Source organism: Myiozetetes cayanensis, unplaced genomic scaffold, assembly GCF_022539395.1.
Source record: "Myiozetetes cayanensis isolate MyiCay16 unplaced genomic scaffold, myiCay2020 scf10, whole genome shotgun sequence".
NCBI classification, from domain to species: domain Eukaryota; kingdom Metazoa; phylum Chordata; class Aves; order Passeriformes; family Tyrannidae; genus Myiozetetes; species Myiozetetes cayanensis.
In genome coordinates this window covers 25,027,714-25,048,864 of record NW_026086605.1, presented here as the reverse complement: position 1 = coordinate 25,048,864, position 21,151 = coordinate 25,027,714, and positions in this window count along the sequence as shown.

Below are 21,151 nucleotides of genomic sequence, written 5' to 3'. Positions count from 1 at the left end.
TATGCATGTTACACTTGCATAATCTCACTCAGGGCTTCCATACACCAGTTATTCACTGCCATATATCACAGACAAAATGCTAAAAAGGCTTCTCCTTTCTCCACACCCCTCTGAAAAAGTCTGTACACAAGAGACATTGGCAAGAGAAGAGGGAACCTAAAACACAAAGGGTTGAGTGATGGCAGTCAGGTCTTTCCACTAAGAACTAAAAAACCAAAAACTAAGTAAATTCTTAACTGGAAATATAAAATCCTTACTTTTGAGAAACGTGTACTATGTAGTTTGCGATCCTGAAAAAACAATGCAACATTCAGCTTTGCTTTCTCTAGTATTCACCTTCTAATGTTTGAGAAACAGATCATTTGCCAGCTTCTGTGTGGGTAACACCAGCTATCGTATCCACACCTACTCACTGAGCACTTTTGCTTCACTGAAAGTAATGCAGTTCCTCTTCCTCACCAGCTGTCTCTCAAATACACTTCAGACAGCAACCAAACCCAGAAAACTGATCACGAGACAGCCTACCAAACCTGCAAAACCTCATTCAAGTAACACAGATCACGCAGAATGTACCTCTCACAAACCTGCGACAAACTTCATGAGACATTTTTAATAACTGAACGTGCCGAGAAGGACCTACCTCAGTCAACATTTATTGTGTCTTTGTCCAAAGGGCCAAAACCAAAGTGGAGGCAGTCACATTGGTGAGGTGTTTGAGCATCCCTGATGTGCAGCCCGGGGCAGCAGAGACAGCCAACACTGCTCTGAAAGAGAAAGGAGCACCATCAGCCAGCCCTGTTTAAAGCGCTGCCCAGGCACACGGCTCTGGGGCCAATTAGACCAGAAGCAGCAGTAACTCTGGGCATTCTTTGGAGACTGCTTCTATACCATGAACTTAGCTAAACAAATATAATCACTTTTTTCCCTTTTTTTTTTTTTTTTGTAAGAGGTAAAAGTGGAGTTTGTATGCCCAGCTAACCCAACCAAATGCCATGCCAACAGGGAAAGCAAGTCATAGCCAAAAACTTCACGTGTGTTTTAAGTGGAGTAGGGTGTAAGCCAAAGATTTCCTTTTAATTGCTACTCTGGCCTTCTTTTCACCAGCTGAGTACAGAGAAAGCCAAAATACTGTAAGAAGGCTTTCTCTTACACAATTTCTGAACACATCTAAGCAGCAGTTATGGGAAATCTAATTCCAGCCAGCTTTCCACGAAGTTTCCTTACAGTTTTGCAACATAAGAAGGTACAGCTCAAAGGACTTCCAAAGAGTCAGACATACTTAAGCTCTGCTTGATTTAAGGCAGCAAAACTTGAAGGAATAATGCAGGAAAACACTGCAGAAGCAATAGGAAGCAAGACCTCAAAACTCACTGCTTGCAAACAGTGATAAACAAAGACAACTAGCATAGGAAAAAAAAAATACCATTGTTGAGTAGCATCAGGTAGAACTTCAGAGAGCTGACGCCCACAACCCCCAGAAAAGGCCCCCTTTCCCTCCACCTCACTTATACTGGCTACTTGCCCTGATTGCTGAGGGCTCCATCTGTGCTGGCCAGCTGTGTCTGGGGGTGGGGACGGGATGGAGGGAATTGGGGGGTGGGCACCAGCTCCTCCCCAGGTGCAGGGGCTTCCTGCCTGGCTGTGCCTGCTGCAGCACAAACACAGGCAGCCCCCTCCAACAGGGCTACAAGAAAAAGGAGAAAAGACATCAGTGCCACCAACAGGAATCCTCACTGGCTGCGGGGAGGGGAAGGACAGTACAAATTCACATCTAGGAGAGGCAAATAACTCTCATTTTAATGTTCACAGTAATTGAAATAGCAACACAGCTAAGTATTAAGCAGCTGTAGGAATTTCACCAAGAAATATACAAAAGTAAGCTTCACTGGACTGAAACTTGAATAACACACAATGTAATGAACCAGTTAAAACTGCTTTCCAACATATCCTACTAAAGTTTCTGAATGTCTTGGACAATTTTTGAATACACAGTAGTTGCACATAGCAACTACTACCTTGCCCAGCTACTAAGGTGTGGTTACTTCTTTGGCTATTTGGCTACCCCATGTGTTTACATTACTTTAATTAAACTTTCATTAAACCCACTCACACCAACATCTGAAGGAGTGAAACCAGCTTTATTGAGTTAGTCTTCTGTAGGGAGGTGGACATCAATTCACTGATTCAGAAATAGCAAAAGCAAAACCAAACACAAGTAGTAGCTGACAGAGTCCCTGATGTTCAGTGAAAGACACCCCATATGGTGCATACTAAGTAACAGATTTTAAATTAGCTGGTAGTAGTCAGGAATAAGTGCATGATGTTATTCTGATTTGTTCAACTTAATGTCATAATCGTTTAAAAAAAGGCAGACAAACAGAGGATTTGGAAGTAGGGACAAGAAACTAAAGAGAAAATATCGTTATATGATCCTTATCAATTTAAAAGGACAAAACAGAAGTCAAAAATTCTGGAATTATGAAAGAGAAGAAATTTTTTCCCTGTGAAAAGAGATTGTGCACTGGGCCTCCATCTTCTGGAAAAGAGATCACTGAGGGTGGATGTGATAGTGTCCTATAACATAATAAATGGCACAAATAAGGGAAGAAATATTAATTGCTTCTACAATACCTTTCTCTTAGAATAAGGGAATTTTTGATAAAATTGTCTGAGGTAACATAATCAAAACAAAAATGGCCCACAGCAGACTGAAATACATAGTCACGGGATATTCTAGCTGTCAAAAGGATAAATGAGATCAAACCCAATTGCAAAACCACATTAAAAAAAAAAAAAATTAAAAATGCTGCAGGGGTTATTAACCAGGAATCTGTGACCCTGGCTCAGGAAGTCCCAAAGCACAGAAGCAGCCAGCAGTGAGATATGATGCCAGCAAAAGGCTGACTGCCTGTGTTTCATATCTTTTCCCTCACTAAACTGCTGTAGGAAAAAAGATATTGGAGAAGGTGCTGGTCTGATTATTGTCCTGGCCCTGAGGACTACTTTTTGTGTGTCAGTAGGAGCTGCAATGTGTGAATGTAAGCTACTTCTAGCTCTCTATGTAAGGCAAAATGTGCGTGGCACCCAACAGGTACCTGGTGGCTTCCAGGACAGACTCACACAGACGTGCCCAGGGACATACTCGTTAGTTCCTCAACATTCATGCTTTGGAAGAAGACCTTATGACTCACCTGCACTCACACTTGATTGTTGGCAGGAAACTAATTGAAACTCCACCATAATCTGTAGTCTACAACTGAATATTGCACTACGGTAGCTGTTTTTTGGGGTTTTGTTTTGTTTTGTTTTTCTAAAAATTCATTGCAGAGACTTTGGTTAAAAAAGCTGGTCCTAATAAGCTGTGTTTGAAATGATTTTAAATGTATCTGTACCCTGCATTCCTATTCTCTCCAAGTGGTAGGACGGGGTTTATCCCCCAGTTAGCCTTAACATATGGTTTTCTGAGGTCACAAGGGAATTTACTAAGTCAAGTAAAGTTTCTAAGAGGTGTTTAAACACCTCTTAGCATCCAAAAGGTCCAGTAAATGGAGTTCATAAGAATGAGGTTGTAGGCTCTGGCTGAGCCACACGCCATGCTGCGATGGTAGGCAGCCAAACTGTGTTGGGCTTCAGCCATACCATGCAATGCCCTCCTGGCCAGCACCGAGCCACAGCCAAGGACACCCTGAATTAACATGGATGTTGCTTAGCCTGCATCCACATTTCCCAGTCTACTGATCTTAAATTATGTCTTTTATTCCAGGGGCACAGCTGCACACCCAGGCAGCCCCTGATGTTGTTCAGAGTCCTGGGGTGCTCTTGTATGGGTGAAAACACACAGAGGAGCTGCAGAGAAAGCATGAGATGTGCAGATCTGGACTGAGGAACACTTTGCAATTTATCTTTTCTGCCATAAATATCTCTGCCCATCTCTCTATGAGGCGAGGAAATGTCAATCTGAGGCAGAAAGAAACATTCAGACCAAAGAAGTTACATCTGGAGGCTTTTGTGAAATAAATGTAGCCAAGAGAAGAAAGTGAACTTTTTCTCCCCCGATTTCCATCCTACACTGAGCCCTGTGCACCTCTTCACACAAATTTAACACAACAGGAGAATAAATAGAGTTTCAAATAGGGCTTTACAGTCCCAGGAAAGGTGAAGTTCAGCTAAGGTATGTGTGATTTGCTCCCTCAAGAACTGCACGTGTGAAGTATATCTTAGATTTTTTTTTTTTTTGGTGAGAATTTAATACACTTCATAATCCTGATCTTCCCTTCAACACCTTACCTGCAAGCCTGGATGATTTCAAACAGCTTTCTAAATATAAGAAGTAGGGGAAATTTGTCACCTGAGCTCTTTTTGTAAAGACAGACAATGCAGCTGGTAGTGTTTAACTTGTACAGTAATGGGCATATAAGCCTAAATTTCGCCACTGGCATGTATTCTGGCTTTCATAGGAGTCAAAAACTGCTTTTCTTTTATCATTGAAACTGTTTGGTCTCCAGCATGTCAGCAATCCCTTTCAGGGATACCTAAGGAAAAAAAAAAAGAAAAAGAAATCTGCTACTAATTCACTGCAAGGCTGTGCCCTGTTCCCCAGGCCAAGCGAACAAACAAACAAAAAAAAAACCCAAAACCTAATCTTCTGAAAAGCCCAGCTGGTTAAAATCTGTTCAGTAACTGGAATGAGACACATATGTTTAAAGTTGATGAACTTCAGCAGAGGCTCCTTCACCTGTAGATCTAGTTTGTAAGTGATTGTGCAAGAAATAACTGGAACTTTAAATTTCATGTCCCTCCTTGCCTTCTACCTTTCCACTTCCTTCAGCCTCTCTCAACTATTCCCCGCTGCCTGTATTTTACAGTCGTTGGTCATTTCAAGCCTGAAGTTGTATTACATGCTTTGCACCACTTGTGGTTCTTCAAGAGCAATATTTGCTATTACAACAACATGCTGTCCCCTCCCCACATCCTCAACAGCATTTTCACACACACACACCCAGCCCCTGCCCCGTGCCTGGGGCATAGGCAAAAACCCTGGTGTTCTCTCTCTGCTGCCCATTGTACTTTTAAGAAATTGATTTGTTCTGCAGAAGGAAGCAGGCAGGTGACCACGGGCATCTCTGCCTTCACAAGAAGTAAATCAAAGTCTCTGTAATACAGCCACAGTTGTGCTTTCTGGTCTTTCTCACACAATCCCAGTCTCAGCAGAGAACCAAAAGAGCCTCAGAGGAGGCAGACAGCACTACTTTGCAAGGGGCATGAGCTGAGTTCTTGGTTGCTCCGTTAGTTCCCAGGTGTGGCTGACTGCAGCTGGGTTACAGCCAAATAGTTCTGGCCTTTTCTTCTTCCCAGAGCTCCTTCTGTCAGTCCTGAGGTAGCACAAGAGCTGCAGGAGGATTTTCCATCAGGGATGAATCTGATTTTTCTAACCCATGAATGGCCTGGTTGAAGCCTCTTCACCTGTCTGAGTGGAGCCACCAAACAGCTCCTCAGGGCAGAATGACCCTGCTGGAGGAGCACTTCGCTCCCCTTGTTGTTAGGGAAGACAAGTGACAATGCAATGGTTTTGCGGTACAGCAAAAAAATCATCCCAACCAGAGTAAACTGGGTATGAAAATTATCTTGATTTCTCCTTTTAGCACATTTTGTTGCCTAGTGAGAAGGAGCCCAAGATGGAATGAGCAGACGGGTCTGCCGGATCAGTGCTGGCAAATGTGGAAACTTTTACAGCCTCTGGCTCCAAACCCAGCTTGTCCCCACTTTCCATGAATGCCTAATTGAGACTGTCTGGCTTTTTCCACAGAGGTGGGAGCCAGTTTCCAGGCAGGGCATATGGGTGTATTCTGTAAGTCTTTGCCTTGTAAAGTTTTAGCACCCGAAAAAGCCTCCCGTCTCCAGGATGATTCAGTTGGCTGGCGAGGGAATGGCTGCCAGGCAGGGGTGAAATTTGTTGCTGTTGAAAGGAGAAGCCAGGGGGTAGAAGTGGGGAAAGAGCAGCTCTCTTGTAAAGAAATGATGCCACGACATTCACTTCATTTTGTATGGGGCGTGGAACCCACTCAGGGTACTACACCAAAGGCCCCGCAAGGCAGAAAACTCATGTACAGCTGCAGCACCGGTGGGTCAGGCACCGGTGTGAGGGTGTGGCCACTGCAGTTGTTCATCCCCTGATGGCACCTGTGGTGCTTCTGAGCAGGGCACTTTTAGCGTGAGCAGGGCACTGTCAGCTGTCCCATCCCCCAGCTTAGCATGTGCCAGACACCACCTGCAGCAGTCTTACCAGGGACTTACCTGGCACTACACCTTCACCTCAGCCTCAGGACCACAGCAGCACTTGCAGCAGTCTTTGGCCATCAGTGCTGTGGGTTCAGAGGGGCATATCCCAAAAAAGAGGCGTGTCTATGCAGTGCTGTGAATCGCAGTGGCTCCCACACCAGAGCTAGCCCGAGCTGCTGCTGCCATATGCTGAGCAGCAAAGATCCATGCAATGCCATGGCTCAGCATCCAGAACAGGATGGGGCTGTCTACGCCATGAGCTTTGCCCCTCACTCATTTCCCAAGGGTACCTGAGTCAATATTAACTTACTCCCAGCCTAGATAGGGAGCAATTGGATAACACGCAGCTAAGGAGCTGTCTGGGCTCCCCAGTGTGCTGTGTTCACACTATTCCTTTCTCAGTGGGACAGACCCTGCACCTGCCAAACATAATGTGAATGATGGAGTGGCCTGGCCTATCATGGATGTTGAGATTTTATATTAACTACACGGAAATAATTTTTGAAAATTAAGCATAGAGATGAAAGGCCAACTGGCTGCATGCGTTCTGTGGGGCATGACCTAAAAACAATCCCAGTGATTGAGATGATGTAGTGTGAAAGCTGGATTAAACAGGTCAAGTAAATTTGGAGCAGCTAAAATAAACTGAATTCTCTTCCAAAACATATGTTGTGCTAGCTACATAATGTTGCTGTGCTGTGGTAGCATGTCCCACACATGCCAAAATTGTGATATGCTTGTTCCAGGGTCACAGTGCCAGAGGGAGAGAGCAAGGATGGTTACTTTGGAAAACAGCCTTTTGAAAAGCAGTTCTGAGATAGTCACAAACACTCCTAAATGAGCTGCCTGATAAGGCTTTGCACTTCTTCCCTGCAGCCAATGTGTCCAAATAGCCCGAGACCAAGGAACAGATCCAGTCTCACACTGAGCAATCAAACATGAATGAATGTTCTGGGCTTTTGGTTCCCTCTATAAACATTTTCTAGCTAGTGGCAAGCTGTTTTGAAAGCCCCCAGCAGCTTGGCTGGGAGCTAGAGACATTTTACAACATCTGGGAATGATTCCTGAATCGCTTTCCCGCTTACACCTGTATTGAACTCCATTTGCAGCCAGTTGGCTGTGGAAAGCCAGCCTGCACTGCCTACCCAGAGCCATGGTGGGGAGGGCATTCCCACTGGCCAGGATAGCCAACTCCTGGTGCAGTGGCATCGGTGCAGCCTGTGGGGGTGGCTAATGGTGTGAACTGCTACCCATTCCGCTGCTCTGACCTCACTTTGAGACTTCCCCAGTAACACACAGAGAGCAAAATGCTCTATTGGAGTGATACAGTCATATAGGAAAATAAAACAGTCCTCAGCCACTCACAGGCAGATTAACTAAGCTGGGCATTAATCATACTGGGAACACAAGGAGTCCAAAGTGAGTTTAAAAGGGGACTGGATGAACTGCAGCCCTTTTCCATCACACGATCCTCCGTGTCCATCCCTGCCCAGGTCAGTGCTACCCGGTCTTCCACACTGCTCTTATTTTATTTTCTTACCTTTTAATTGCCATATGCTTTGTATTATCTTTGGGTTTAGTTTGTCTTGGTCATCCCAACCCTTTACTACACCAGATAACCAAGAGCTGACAGCAGTAAGCCATTAGATAGTAAAACACAGCACTTGAAAGACAGGAAATGTTAAGGGTCAACTCTTCAAATTCTTCCTTGTTTGGAGCCCTGCAACATGTAAAGGTTTTTATCCATCTTGAACTCATCACTGGAAAAGCGTTTTTATCCTGTATGTGTGGTTTCAGTGTTGTTCTTCTGAATGGCTGTATTTTAGTATCCTTACTAGTGCCAAAGCCCTTCCTTGTTTGCGGGGCCCCGGTGGAGTGCACGTGGCATGAAGTTCCCAGAGCAAGAGAAGGTGGTAAGGACATGCTGCCCCAGAGACAGCTGGACAACATGCTCCTATTTTTTTATTTCCCCTGAGAATTTGCAAATGCTCTGAGGTTCATAAGTTTGCAGTTAATGTTCTATATATGAAGCGTATAAATCTGTGGAAAGCTTTGTGAAGGAAGAGTAAACTACTCAGAGAATTTAAAAAAGCTGACTAGAAACTTGGGTATTCCAACTAGCCATGGGTGATCTAAAAGAGATGTTTGCCACACTGATTGGTTGTGAGCAAAATTCCTGGGTACCACAGCTGCCTGCTCAGAAGCAGAGGGAAGAAAAAAGGGAGTCAAAACACGAAATTCTGAACAGCAAATTTGTGTGATTGTTGCTGGAATTCAGAAATATCCTCTGGAAATAGTAGATGAACTACTGCTGATATTCAAACTTTTGTGTTCAGTGTTTCATTTCCTACACCTCTCTTTCTCTATCTATTTTCCAGAAAATCTTGACCTGAAGGCTTTGTTTTAGTGCCAGAGCCACTTATCTGACAGCATAGTATAGAGAGAAGCACAACCTGTAGGCAACCTGGTGCCCACAGGGGCATTTGGGCAGCGCCCAGAAAGATACCCTGACCATCTGCAGAATCCCAGAGCAGGTTTTTTGTCAGCCTTTAGAGGAGTGCTCCTTGGCTGACACAGGCATCCTGGCCATAGGGAGTGGTGACAGCAAAGCACAACAGATAAAACCCAAAGCCTTGCAGGGTTTGCCATACATTTATTAGTGATTAGAAGGTAAGTGTGGGGCTGACTGCAGCATAACAACCCACTTCCCTTCTAAAGTTAAACATGAGTTTGAAATTGTTCAAGTGCAGCTAAAGCCTCAGCACATCGAGCTTGTTGGCTATCAATTTTTTCTCCAGATGAAGGGCAGGTACAGTCACTATTCCTGAGCCCTGCAGACTGGTCCTACACTGGGAAGGAGGCTTTGAAGAAGTCACAACGTCAGGGTGAGCCCAGCCAGGCTGACTGCTCCTTGGGTACACCTTTGTGCACCCAGAACAAGGTGGAAAGGACACAGCAATGTCTGATAATTTCTGAGGAACTGCCTGCTGTCTCTGAGGCCAGCCCAGTGATTTGCCTTCTGGCTGAGGCGCAGCTCACTGTCATGCACCCAGCATGATTCCCACAAGTCCCAAACACCCTGGACCCTAGGACTGTGTCAGCAGTTTGTGCTGGTCCCAGGGGGCCACAGTGCTCCCTACCCAGCTGCATTTCCAGCCTTTCCATTGTCCACCAGTATCATGGGACATCCTGCACCACCGACTGCAGCTGTTATTCACTGCAGTGCTGGCAAAGAGCCAGTTACGTGTGGGTCTGTGTTCAACAAGGCCTATTTTATATATGTCCAGAAGGATCTTTTATAAAATCAAACATCTGAACTATGTCAGTGCTGCATGGTTATTTCTGAAGGCTGTTTCTGTGCTGTCTGTCATATTTCTCCAGAAGACTTTTGCCAGATGGCTACATGGGGCTGTGGTGTTACTGAGAGCTCAATGGAGACCTGATGCAGAAGCCCCTTTAAAAAGTTCATGCATTTAGTTTCGCAGAAAAACAATGATTTTCAAGTTGAACTAAAGCTTTAAAGACAACTCTGGACTTTTCTAAACACGTTAGAGCTTTTCTCCCTCTGAAAAACAAATAAGGGCTGGTGGTTGAGTACTGCAACTACACTGAGAGGCTGCCTGGCTTATGCCAGGATAACATCCATCATTTTGGTACAGCTGTGACCTGAGAAATAATGCTGCAGCATGAGGTCAGGCCAAGGCTGAGCATTCCAGTTTCTCCCTCCCAGCCGTCTGCTGGCCAAGGAAAGAGATCCAGTAGGGAAGTCAGGGTATATGTTCAAGCTCTCCTGGGCTGTAGAAAGGCAGAGAGGGAAAGCTGTATGCTGCAGACTGGCAAAGCACCAGGATTTACCTGTGATAAATGCCTTGCTGTCTGGTCACCTTCATAGTGGTGGAGGCAGCAACGAGGGTGGCTGGAAGCACAGCATCCCTGGCAGTGTGCAAGGGCACCCCAGCCCTTCTCAGGGGGTGCTGCTGGGGTCTCTGCAGCCCAGAACCCTGCACAATGAGCTGTCACATCCCGAGGGTGGTCCCTCTTTACTGGCACTGAGGTGAGGCAAGCAAGGGGGGACCTATGGCAGTTTGGCTGAGGCAAAATCCCTTCCCATTCTGCTTCTGCTTCGCACTTCCTTTGGTAGAAAATTCGCACTCCCAACAGGCCTTATGGTATAAATAAGGGACCACTGCTTTGTGGCTGAGCATCTACAGCTCTGACAAAAACCAGATTGCAACCACAGTTATTTCCTCTTGGATGTAAAAAAGGAAACCGTGGTGTATCACCAACCCCTGGGCAGAAATAGCCAACAAATATCAACTTCTTCATGGCAAAGACTGCTGCTAATGGCATCTGGGCCCCACTTTAATATGTTGAACTACTAATTTCAGATGCTGCCCTGTGATGTGAAACACATTTGTAGTTGGAGGAATCAGGGTGTTTTGGGAAGACTTGCCTTCATAAATAACCCCCTGGCCTAGATGTTAACTTTGGTTTTACAGCTGCCACCCAACTCCCAAAAGTCGAGAACAAGATCAAACCACAGCCCTGCTCACTGGATGGCTACTTGGGCAACACAAACACGCACAAATTAACATCTCTGGACATTTCCAGGAGCAATGGAAACTAATAATTCTTTTGGACAGGATGGATTTCCTGCTGAATTTAATAACAACAGTTGGAGACAACCGTCTGGATACTTGCTGCTTTGAGATAAAGAGCCAGTTAAGTAACTGTAGTGATTTTCCTTGCAAAAAAATTGGTATGTGACAGCCAGACATGTACACTCTTATTTCTAATCATCAATGTATAATATTTATAGAACCCCCACCAGAAAAATGCTTCAAGATGAAGAAATAAAACTCAAGACAGCCCACTATCAGTAAGCTTGCTTTTTATGAGGATTTCAAAGCTACACCAAATTTTAGGACTCTGGGTTGAGGCTTTCACAAGGTCTGTGTTTGGCACCCAGTTCCCTTTGAATTCAGATGAAGCTGGGAGACTAACTCCCTTCAGGGCCTTCTAGACTGCCAGATTTGTCTTTAAGGGTATAATAAAAACAGAGGGAGGGAAAGAGAGAAACTCCTCCAAGAACAGACTGAGAACAAGAGTAGAAAGAAATGATAAGGAGTGCTGGGAAGCCAAGATTCTCATCAGGAAAGAGGGGTTTAAATGCAGTCAGAGACCAAGAGGGAGCATTAAAGCATTCATTCTGTCAGCCCATATGATACAAGTCATTACATCTCAGCCAATGACTCTTATATTTAGCCTAATAACTCTTCCGGCACATCTGTCCTCAAAGAGAGAGCACTTATCCTCATTTCCTATATTAATTTGCACACCTTAGATTCCAGGTGTGTCTTTTTGTGCTTTCATACAGTAAATTAAGTACCTACTATTTTTTCCTACATTCCACCTCCACAGTGTCTCTTTCAGACCTCTCTTTCCCTCTCTCTCATTTTATTTTCCTTTAAGCTAAAAAGTCTCTCTTTGTAAGTGATTTTCTTCTACTCCAAATAATTTCTGTTGCTCTTTTCTGTGATTTTTCAACAGCTTTTGAAAGCAGTCCCTGAACCACACAGAACACACCTTTATTTGTCTCTCCTCTTTAAACTTCCCCCTCTTTCTGCTTCCTACCACCAGCCATCACAGTGGCCCTTTTGCCACAGCACCATAATGGAAGCTCATGCTGAGTTTTGGCTCCATGACAGACCTTAACTCCTTCCATCATGCAGGTTTTAAGATGCCATGTTCACTTTATACATGCTGCCTCCACGCTCTCAGCAGTACAGTTTTGCAGCTGGCTATATAAAAAAAACACTTTTGTGGACATGAATCCATCAAGTGACTCATTATTGTCCCTGATTTTCCATCAATACCTGTTTATCATCATTCTGTCCATAAGTTTTATCAGCAGTGATTTTATATTGGTATGGATGAAAAAGATTGACCAGGAACCTGTTTAGATATCCCAATCCTTGTAAAATGCCTCTGACTACACCATCTCCCCTGTACATCCTGGCAGTCCCTGGGATGCATCAGGCTGTGCATACCTCAGCATCGCCCAGTCCTTGAGGGGCCCAGGGTGGAGGTCATTTCCCTGGGACACTGCTATATTTTGGGTGGGTGTGAGGGGCAGACAAGCCCATCTAGTCCTGGATATGTGACAAGTATGAGTTCACTGGGAGAGACTGCAGTTACAGCCCAGCCTTCCTTCTCTGCCGAGACAAAAGTCCAGCAGCACGATGTGCTCTGAGATAAATGAACTGGTTTCCCCTAGGAAAGCTTCTAAAACTAATGGTGTTTGAGGGAAAGCATAGCTTGAAGGAATTAAACCTGACCACAATCCAAAGTGAAAATTAATTCCATTTTAAATACTAGATTTCTTATTCTTTCTTTTTGGTTGCTGAAGCAGGCCCTGAGCTGGATCTTCTCCTCTTTACTGAGCACTCACCCAGTAGTATCAGAAAGATTGCTTTCATGGTTTTTGGTTTTTTTTTCTGACAAGGGTTACTTTACTTCCCCCTTGAACTTTACTATGCTGCTCCTCTGGAGCAGATTATGGGGAAGAAAAAACAAAAGAAATATCTAGCACAGCTAGCAGGGAACCCCAGTAATAGACAAGCACATTTTCCTCAAGATCAAATACTTCTACCAGGTCATTTAGAGACACCTTTGTCAAATTACAGACACTTCAGAAAACCCTTGGGTCCATGAATGTTCTTTGGTTCATCTTTGGTACAAAAGGATCTCGCGAAATGGGGTGAAGAGAAAACACCAGTACTGCAAATCAAGGCTTATAGGTGTCATTTCAAACCCTTCAAACCCTTGCTTTACAAAACTCTTGCAGTAATTCAGTTGTATCTGTCAGTGGCTGCTTTTAGTTGAAGCCACTCATTTACCACTAGAGATTTGGTATCCTGTTCGTTTATTACTAGAGAACCTTATCAAGATTTCTCTGTCTCCCCAAACCACCACCACGTCAGTAGCCAGCCTAGAGATGAAGCCAGCAGCAGTGTGTCTGCAGGAAGAACAGTCCACTCACCCAAGGACCATATCCTCCAAGCCTGAGACTCAGCCCACTGTCTAAACACGGGAGAAAACCAACAGCATACAAACAGTGGGGAGCCACATTACCTCCTTTGAAACAAACGCTCTGTGGCAGCTGTAAACACAAAAAGCAGCCACCATTCTGTGCTGTCCCAGGCGACCATCCTTAACCTAATGGTGAGGGTATGAGCTGGGCCCAGGTGCAGTAAGGGCTGTAACAGACCCTCCTCCCACATCTTGGTGGAGGTGCCACCAAGAGCAGGATCCTGGGGACAGCAACCTGATGGCCCAAAGCTCACCTGATCCAGCAGCTCATGGGCAGAGCCCAGCACCCACCGGGGTAACACTGCCATTAGCAGGGAGCCAAGTGGCACAGGCAGCTCCTGGTTTGGCCGCGTTGCAGTCCGAGCTTGGCTAAGCCCTGGCGGCTACAGCAGGAAAACACAAAGCACAGAAAATTAAAAAAAACTCCCCAAAATGTCAAGTCAGCAGTTTTCTTATCAGAGGAGACTGAAAAACAGGGCTCTGAAATACTCTGGGAGAGTTTCCCACTAAACATCAACTACTAGGCCTTTATTTATAACTTATAAAAGTAGTTGCATTTCAAATCTGTCCAAGGGAAAGAGGGACTGCTTTGGGTTTTTTAAGCTATGAATTTTGTTACCAAAAAAACTGCTGTATTAAGCATGAATGCTGTTCATTAAAAAGCAAAGCCAATAAAAATGATCCAGAGGACAACATTCCTGAATAGAGACCATAAACTACAAGGACAAGGAAGGACAACTTGGAGAAAAGTGATAGAAAATTAATACTTTTCACTACCAGTTAGTCTTACAAATAGAACAAATCACATCAGTAAACTTAAAATAAAGATATATCTATACTTACAAACGTAACAGCGATCATATATGCTTGGGAAGAGTTTCAAGTGGAATTGAGTTTTAATCCTGAGACATTGCTAAACACAGTGGGCATTTTGTCTTTAACAGTAATGGGCAAGGAGTTACCCCATGAATCGAACAGCCATGTACGTCCAGGTGTGAGGACCTTTGTTCAAGTAGGTAACTAAGGGAGGAGAAACTGTTTGCTCTTGTGCTGGGCTTGGTTTTGTTTTAAACATCAGAGACCAGTTTTCAAAAGATGCAGGGCTAGGATGCAGCCATTCAGACACAGTCGGGCAGAGGTTTAGTCCAGGTCCATTTCCAGTTTTAATAAACCAGTGGCTGCAATAAAGGACAAGGAACTTGAAAATGTACAGGGCTAAGATATAATATTTTATAGTTCATTCTGCAAGGCAGAAAGTTGATATATCACTAATACATATTAGAGGTTGTTGGAGAGTTTCCAAAAATAAAGGACCTAGTTATTTTTTTGGTTTTATTCATTCTGCTGTATAGTCTGTGGTTTTGGTTTTTTCACCTTTCCATTGCTCTGTGCCAGGTAGTACAAAATATGTGTAAAATACTGTCTGTCCTCTTTTATGCTGATGGTCTGCTGGTAGCAATGAAACTACCTCAGCACTGGGAATCTTACACTGAGATGCCTCAGTGACAACACTATTGATTAAAAAGCTAAAAAATAACTGGCTATAAATTAAGTGCTTCACCAGGAGGAGAGAGTCTTGTCCTAATAAATTACACTGGATTGGAACTGGGTAAAAATTCACAAAGTATTGAAGATCTATATCAGCTTAAGGATCATACCACGTGGGCACAAGTCATAGAATCAGAGAATCAAAATGGTTTGGGTTGAAAGGGACCTTAAAAGACCAAATCCCCTGCCATGGGCAGGGATGCCTTCCACTAGATCAGGCTGATCAGGGCCCTATCCAGCTTGGCCTTGAACACTTCCAAGAATGGGGCATCCACTACTTCTCAGGACAACTTGGTCCAGTGCCTCACCACACTCATAGTGATTTTTCAAGTAATTTTTCCTGGTGTTTTTCTCCCTTTGGGACCACTACCACTTCCCAGCACATCCCACTTCCACGACTAGACAGCAGGGAATGAGCCAGAGACACCTGGGCTGGGGACATAATCCACCTCAGCACTCTGATTAGCAGGAAACTGGCTCACCAGGTGAATGATGTCAATACAGGCAAGATCAGAACTGGTTTATCATCCAGACCCATATTTCTGCCAGGTTTTGAGGGAGCAACTGAAGAATACACATTGAATATTCCTGTGACTTTGACACAGGAATACTGAAATAATAAAATAGGGGAAAATTCAGGATAACAAATTACATCAGTGGAACAGGAACAATTTGGGGTTTTGTTAAGCCCAGGACCTTAGTCAGCAATGACACACTGGGGCAATATTATTTTAACCCTTTGACTCCTTGATACTGAGTTCAGCCTGCTCTTTGAGGGGCCCTGCTCTTGAAGAACAACAGGGAACAAACCTACATTATCTGCAGGCTGTAAGTAGCTATTGAAAAACTGTCAGCTTCATTCCTATGGAACAGAAGCAGCCTCTGGATAGACAAAGGCGCACAGGCCGTGCTCCAAATGCCCCAAAAAGGGGGAAAAGAAGGAACTGAGTTCTCTTAGGCAGGATAACAATGGCTGCAGGTGCAAAGTCCCACTGAAAGCAAGGCAGAGCCCTTAGGCTCTAAGTTTAAGTTATATTTAAAGGCTTAGGAGAAATGCTAACACACACTAACTACTTCTGCAGAAGCCTGTCAGATGGATGGGAACCACTAGCCCAGCTCCCAGAGTGCCCCCTAGTCAAGCTGGAAAATCCTTGTTCCTGCACCTTCCTCCCAGCTCCAGTGGGAAGTGGGAAGGGAAGAGCTTACACCAGGTTTGCAGAGCCCCTCGCTGCAGGCAAGCAGGATTGCTCAGGCTCAGGCAGTGTGAGGATACCTGTGAACCAGCACTGGCAGGAGGAATGGGGACATGGAGACAGGAAGCTTTGCAGCCCTGCAGCGTTGCAGGCCGCTGTGTACTCTGTTGGTATCTCCTCCCCAGCTACAGGCTCAGATATGCAGCTGATTTCCCAACTAACATATATCAATTTTTTCATTTTTGTGGCTTCTAAAGTACATTTAGGTTTGGTTTACCTCCATTTTTCTCTTTCTGAAATAATGTATTAACTCCTCCTACTATAGATATAAAATATTTTCTTTTTATATTCTGATGCACTGAATGCATGCTGAGCTCTTTTAGTTTCCAGGCTTGTGTTCCACTGACCCACCTGACACTCTTCAAACTCACACTCCCACTCTTTCACCCGTGTTTTGAGTTTAGAAAACAATCACATGGAAAGTGGAAGACACGTTATTCAGCCTGCAGGATGCTGCTGTCGCACCTCAGGCCACTATGGAAGGAGATGACATAAACCTCACCAACTGAGGCAAGTAATTAAATGGGAGTAAAAATATCACCAGCATCTGGGAAATGCTGCTGTGCTGTCCACAGGCAAAGGTAACCAGTCCCTGGCTCCCCCCACGTCCACTGCCTCCTCCACCTTTCTCAGGAGCCAGATCTCTCAGCAGAGAGAAGCATTAGCTGCAAACTGCAAAAGTCACATTTCTGAGCATGGCCAAGGAGTGGGGTTGTACAATCAGGGACTGGCCACAGCTTTGGGTTAGCATGCAGCAGGACCCCACAGGAAGGGCATGTCAGCCAGCTGTCACAGCACAGTTTAGCCATCCTCTCTTGTGAATTGTGTGCTGAACCAGATGCAGTTTTATAACTCTGCTTAAGGCGATCTAGGCCAGGAGGGTTTCTGGAAAATTATTTCATATTATTGTGAAGAGAAGAAAAAAATTTCCTTTAATTTCTTCATGAAGGGAATGGTGCTGAAAAGGTGGAGAAGAGCAAGATGTAATTTTCTTCCCTACTGTTCCACATCAGTTTCCATGCCTTTTGTAACTAGGCATCATACAATCCTCCGGTTCACCCTGGAAATGAAGTCATCCTTACAACTAAAAGAAGCATCTAGTTTTCCTTCATTATTCACTCCTATATCTGTGCACTTGAATGCTGTTTTCCAAAATCCATGGGTATCAAACCACTTTTTCAGTGATTTCAAAACAACAGCCAATGAAACAGAATGAATACAAGCACTGGAAAAATGAACTGCTCTGCCTTAACCCAACACGACACAGCGAGTCCCTACAACCAGTTTGTAACTGCAGCCAACCCAGAGGTGGCCAATCCACTGGTGATCTCCCATGTGGTGTCTTGTGTTTTGAGTCCTCAAGCTCTGTGTGATACTGCTCACCCTGCAGTCAAAGGAAAGCAATTAACAGAGAGTGATTTTTTTCTCCCCAGTATATTAAATCCTTGCACATCTTTTAGCTTCATTGATTTGGGATTGACACTTTCAGCCAGACAGGCCAGACCTCCCCCAGAGGGAAGCAAGCCTGCAACCCAAAGGGATGTGGGAGCACAGCTCGAAGCCAGGGCAGCTGTGTCCAAAGGTGTGTCAGTGACAAGAGCCTAAGAGCTGCAACCATGCCAGGAGACTCTGCAGAGGCAGATGGGAACAGCACAGGCTGAAGGCAGATGCCCTGAGCCCCCTGGCCTTCACCCTTGGAGGCACACATGAGGGGCATAAACTGGTGATGGTCAGCAAACATTGCACGTGCCTGGAGTTCAATTTCCCAGCAACATCGGTCTTCACTGGTAGGTTTACTGGAAAAAAGGTGGTATTAAGACGTGATTTCAGCCAGGCAGCTCACAGGCAGTCAAGGGAATGGTGTGCTCTTGCTGCAGACTGGGGGAGATACTTCAGTACAGGGCAAAATCCAGCTGCATATCAAAGGGAGCGCATCCTCAGGCATCCAAATGCCCAAGTGAGGAAAGCACAAGAAGCAGCACATGTGTTCACCATTCCCTGTGACAACCTGCAGCAGTGCCATCATTGCCACCATCACATCCCCCTGACCTCATCACCCTGCCTGGCTCCACTGCCAGCCCACAGCTGGGGAAGGAAAGGAAGCCACAACCTCCATCTCAGGTTACCCCATGGGGAGGAGCACCTGAAGGGCTGACAGCCTGCAGCCCTGAATCCAGTCCTACCCTGAATCCAGTCCTAGCCTCAGAACCTCTCAGCTGTTTGTGCCAGGACTGTGAGCATGCTGCTGTGTCCAGAGGTGGTGTGGAGGACAGCCGTGCTTTCAGAGAGCACATGTGGCCCCAGGAACTCTGCTTGGTGGAGGATGAGCACATTTCCTCCTTGCAGGGCATGAAAAAGCTCTGCTTGCAACCTGTTGACCCAGGGGTGCCACAGTCATGGCCACATGTTCTAGCAGTGAGCTAAATTGCAGCTTTCTTCAGGTTTCCTCTGTGGGGTGAAGGGAGTAGAGATCTCAGGGGACTGATCCGTATGGCCTCACAGCAGGAGTCCAAGCAGAGTTGTCTCTGCAGCTCCCTTGCTCTGTTGCTTGACATCACCAGCTGTGTACAGAGGAGAGTGGGTGGTAGCAAGAGCAAGGAGAGAGGCATCCGAGCCAAAGGGATGTTTTTTCAGGCAGCTTTGGGCCAGGAACTGCTTGACCTGGAGCATGCACACCATGCTCTACAAAGCTGGCCCCAGCTCTCGATCCAAGGTGCTGCCACAAATTAAGAGCAATCTGAAAGACCTCTCCTGTCAGCTCCCAGCAACTGCTGCTGCCGGCACCAGGCAAGGCAGCAATCCTCGTTGTTTCCCCCCCGTGCGGGGCCAGCCTATTGTTAGCATTCACCAGTGAGTCAGGGAGCCAAGGGTTAGTGGGTTAACAGCTCCAGAACGTCATGGTGTGCTCAGGGTGGGGGACCCCAGCTGCAGCCAGTGTTTGGGTGTAGCTGTGTGCTGGCTCCAGCTATGACCCTTCCTCCCTGCCCAGCCAGCCCGCCTGGGTGCTGCTGCACGCTCCTCCCTCGAGCTGCACAGCCCAGCACCGAAAAAGAATCAGACCAAAAGATGCAAAGCTTGAACTTCAGCAGTTTAGGCAAGAAAATGTTCTTTAAAAAAATGCAGAAAAGCATTTATAGGATCCTGGCAGCACAAGCAAAGCACGTGAGAGGCTGCGAGGCTGAGGCTGCGTGCTGGCATCCCCCAGCTTTTAATGTACAGAATCACGCAGCTTTCTCAAAGGACACTCCGCACTTTGTTTGGCCTTGGCAAACGTCAAGTTAATAGCAACACTGCTTCCAAAAAAATAAAATCCTAACCAAACACTGACTTTTGGCGGGGGAAAAAAACCTCTAAGATGCTGCATCATTTGGAGCGCGCACTGTTTAGTACTAATGCAAAATTTATTGCTCTGGCAAAACCTAAACACTAGCAGCTGCTGCCTCCTCCTCACACTCCTCTGCATCTCCAAGGAACACCTCGTGTCAGCTGTGCCAGTGGTGGGGTCAGAGCAGTGAGTCCCCCAGGGCCATGGAAACGGGGCCAGGGCTCCTCCTCAGGCTGGGGTCCCGGCAGGGGCTGGGCTGGCAGCTGCCACACATCACTGACAGATTGCCTTTGGCTCGGCTGTTGTGGGAGAGACACCAGTGACACGAAAACCTCTCTGGAGGAAAGTGCAGCCAGCCGGGGATGAGGTAGGAGTAGAGGGGGAGAGACCGAGCATGAAAACCACAAGACACTTGTGCCTGCTAAAAATGATTTCCACCTAGTAATTTTAGCAGCTGTTGTGCTCCTCTGCCTACCTTCCTGGCTAAATTTTAAGTAGGAGGTGAGTGAAAATGAGAATGGTGACAAAGTTTTTCCCCCCAAACCTCTGTATCTGCACATTTTTAACTTCTCCTTGATCCCAACTTAAAGACACAGTCAGTTATTTTCCCCAGTTATGTGGGTTTTGTCCTGGCTGCTCAAAAGTAACAAAAATTCACACCAACTTTTCTAAAGGGTGGTCAAAAATAGTGACCTGTCAGAGTGACACCAGCATCCCTGGTATAGTCCTACACCCCTTAGACCTCCAAGGCTAGGATATGGCTGTAAAATGAAATGCAACTTCCAAATAAGTCATAAATACCATGAAGCCATTGCTACCTCCCACCTGCTGAGGAATTGTTTCTCTCCAGCATGTGCCAGGGTGGGGAGGTCGCTGTGCCTGTCCCCTCACCCTGCTCACAGGTGCAGTGGCTGGGTTTGGAGAGGATGGGGGAGGAGGCCTGGAGAAGCTCTTTCTGAGTCCTGCGGTTAAACAGGTGCTCTGCTGAAACAAACACACGTCAAAGCTCTCACAGCAAGGGCTGCTGGAGGTGAGCAGATATTTACATACAAGCTATAACCTGTGTTTTTATCCCCAAAAATATATATGCATAGTGAACATAGGCTAAGGCTAAGCAAAGTGCATGATGTACTCTCAAAACAGGTGAATAACTTTTCCCTCAGTAGGGCAATGACTGAAGCAGAGGTTTTAGAGCTTGAAGCCCCGTTACCTGCTCATTTATGCTGCTCTTTCTCAGGGCCTTTGGGTCCTGACACTTTGCTGAATTCCTGAGAGGTGATGAGGTGTGCTGCTAAGTTTTTCTCCAGTCTTCTCGAACTCCATCAATCCTAGTTATGACTGAATTTTAGGATTTTGTTCATTTAACCAGATAATAAATAACAAACAATTCAGAGACTCAGTGTTATCCTTTGATATGACTGCACTGAACTCCAGTCAAAACCACCAGCAACTTTTTTTTCCAGCTATGCTGCAGGACTTCACTACTGACAGAAAAAGCAGCAGGTATTGACAGCTTTCTGCACTAAGATCCCTCAAACCATTTTCCTTTAGGCATGACATATGCAGTCAAAGAAGCCTGTCCTCATTCAGATTCCATGTAACAGAACAAGCTCCCTCTCCTGCCACAGGGAGGTCTTCTGCATCACACAGTTGC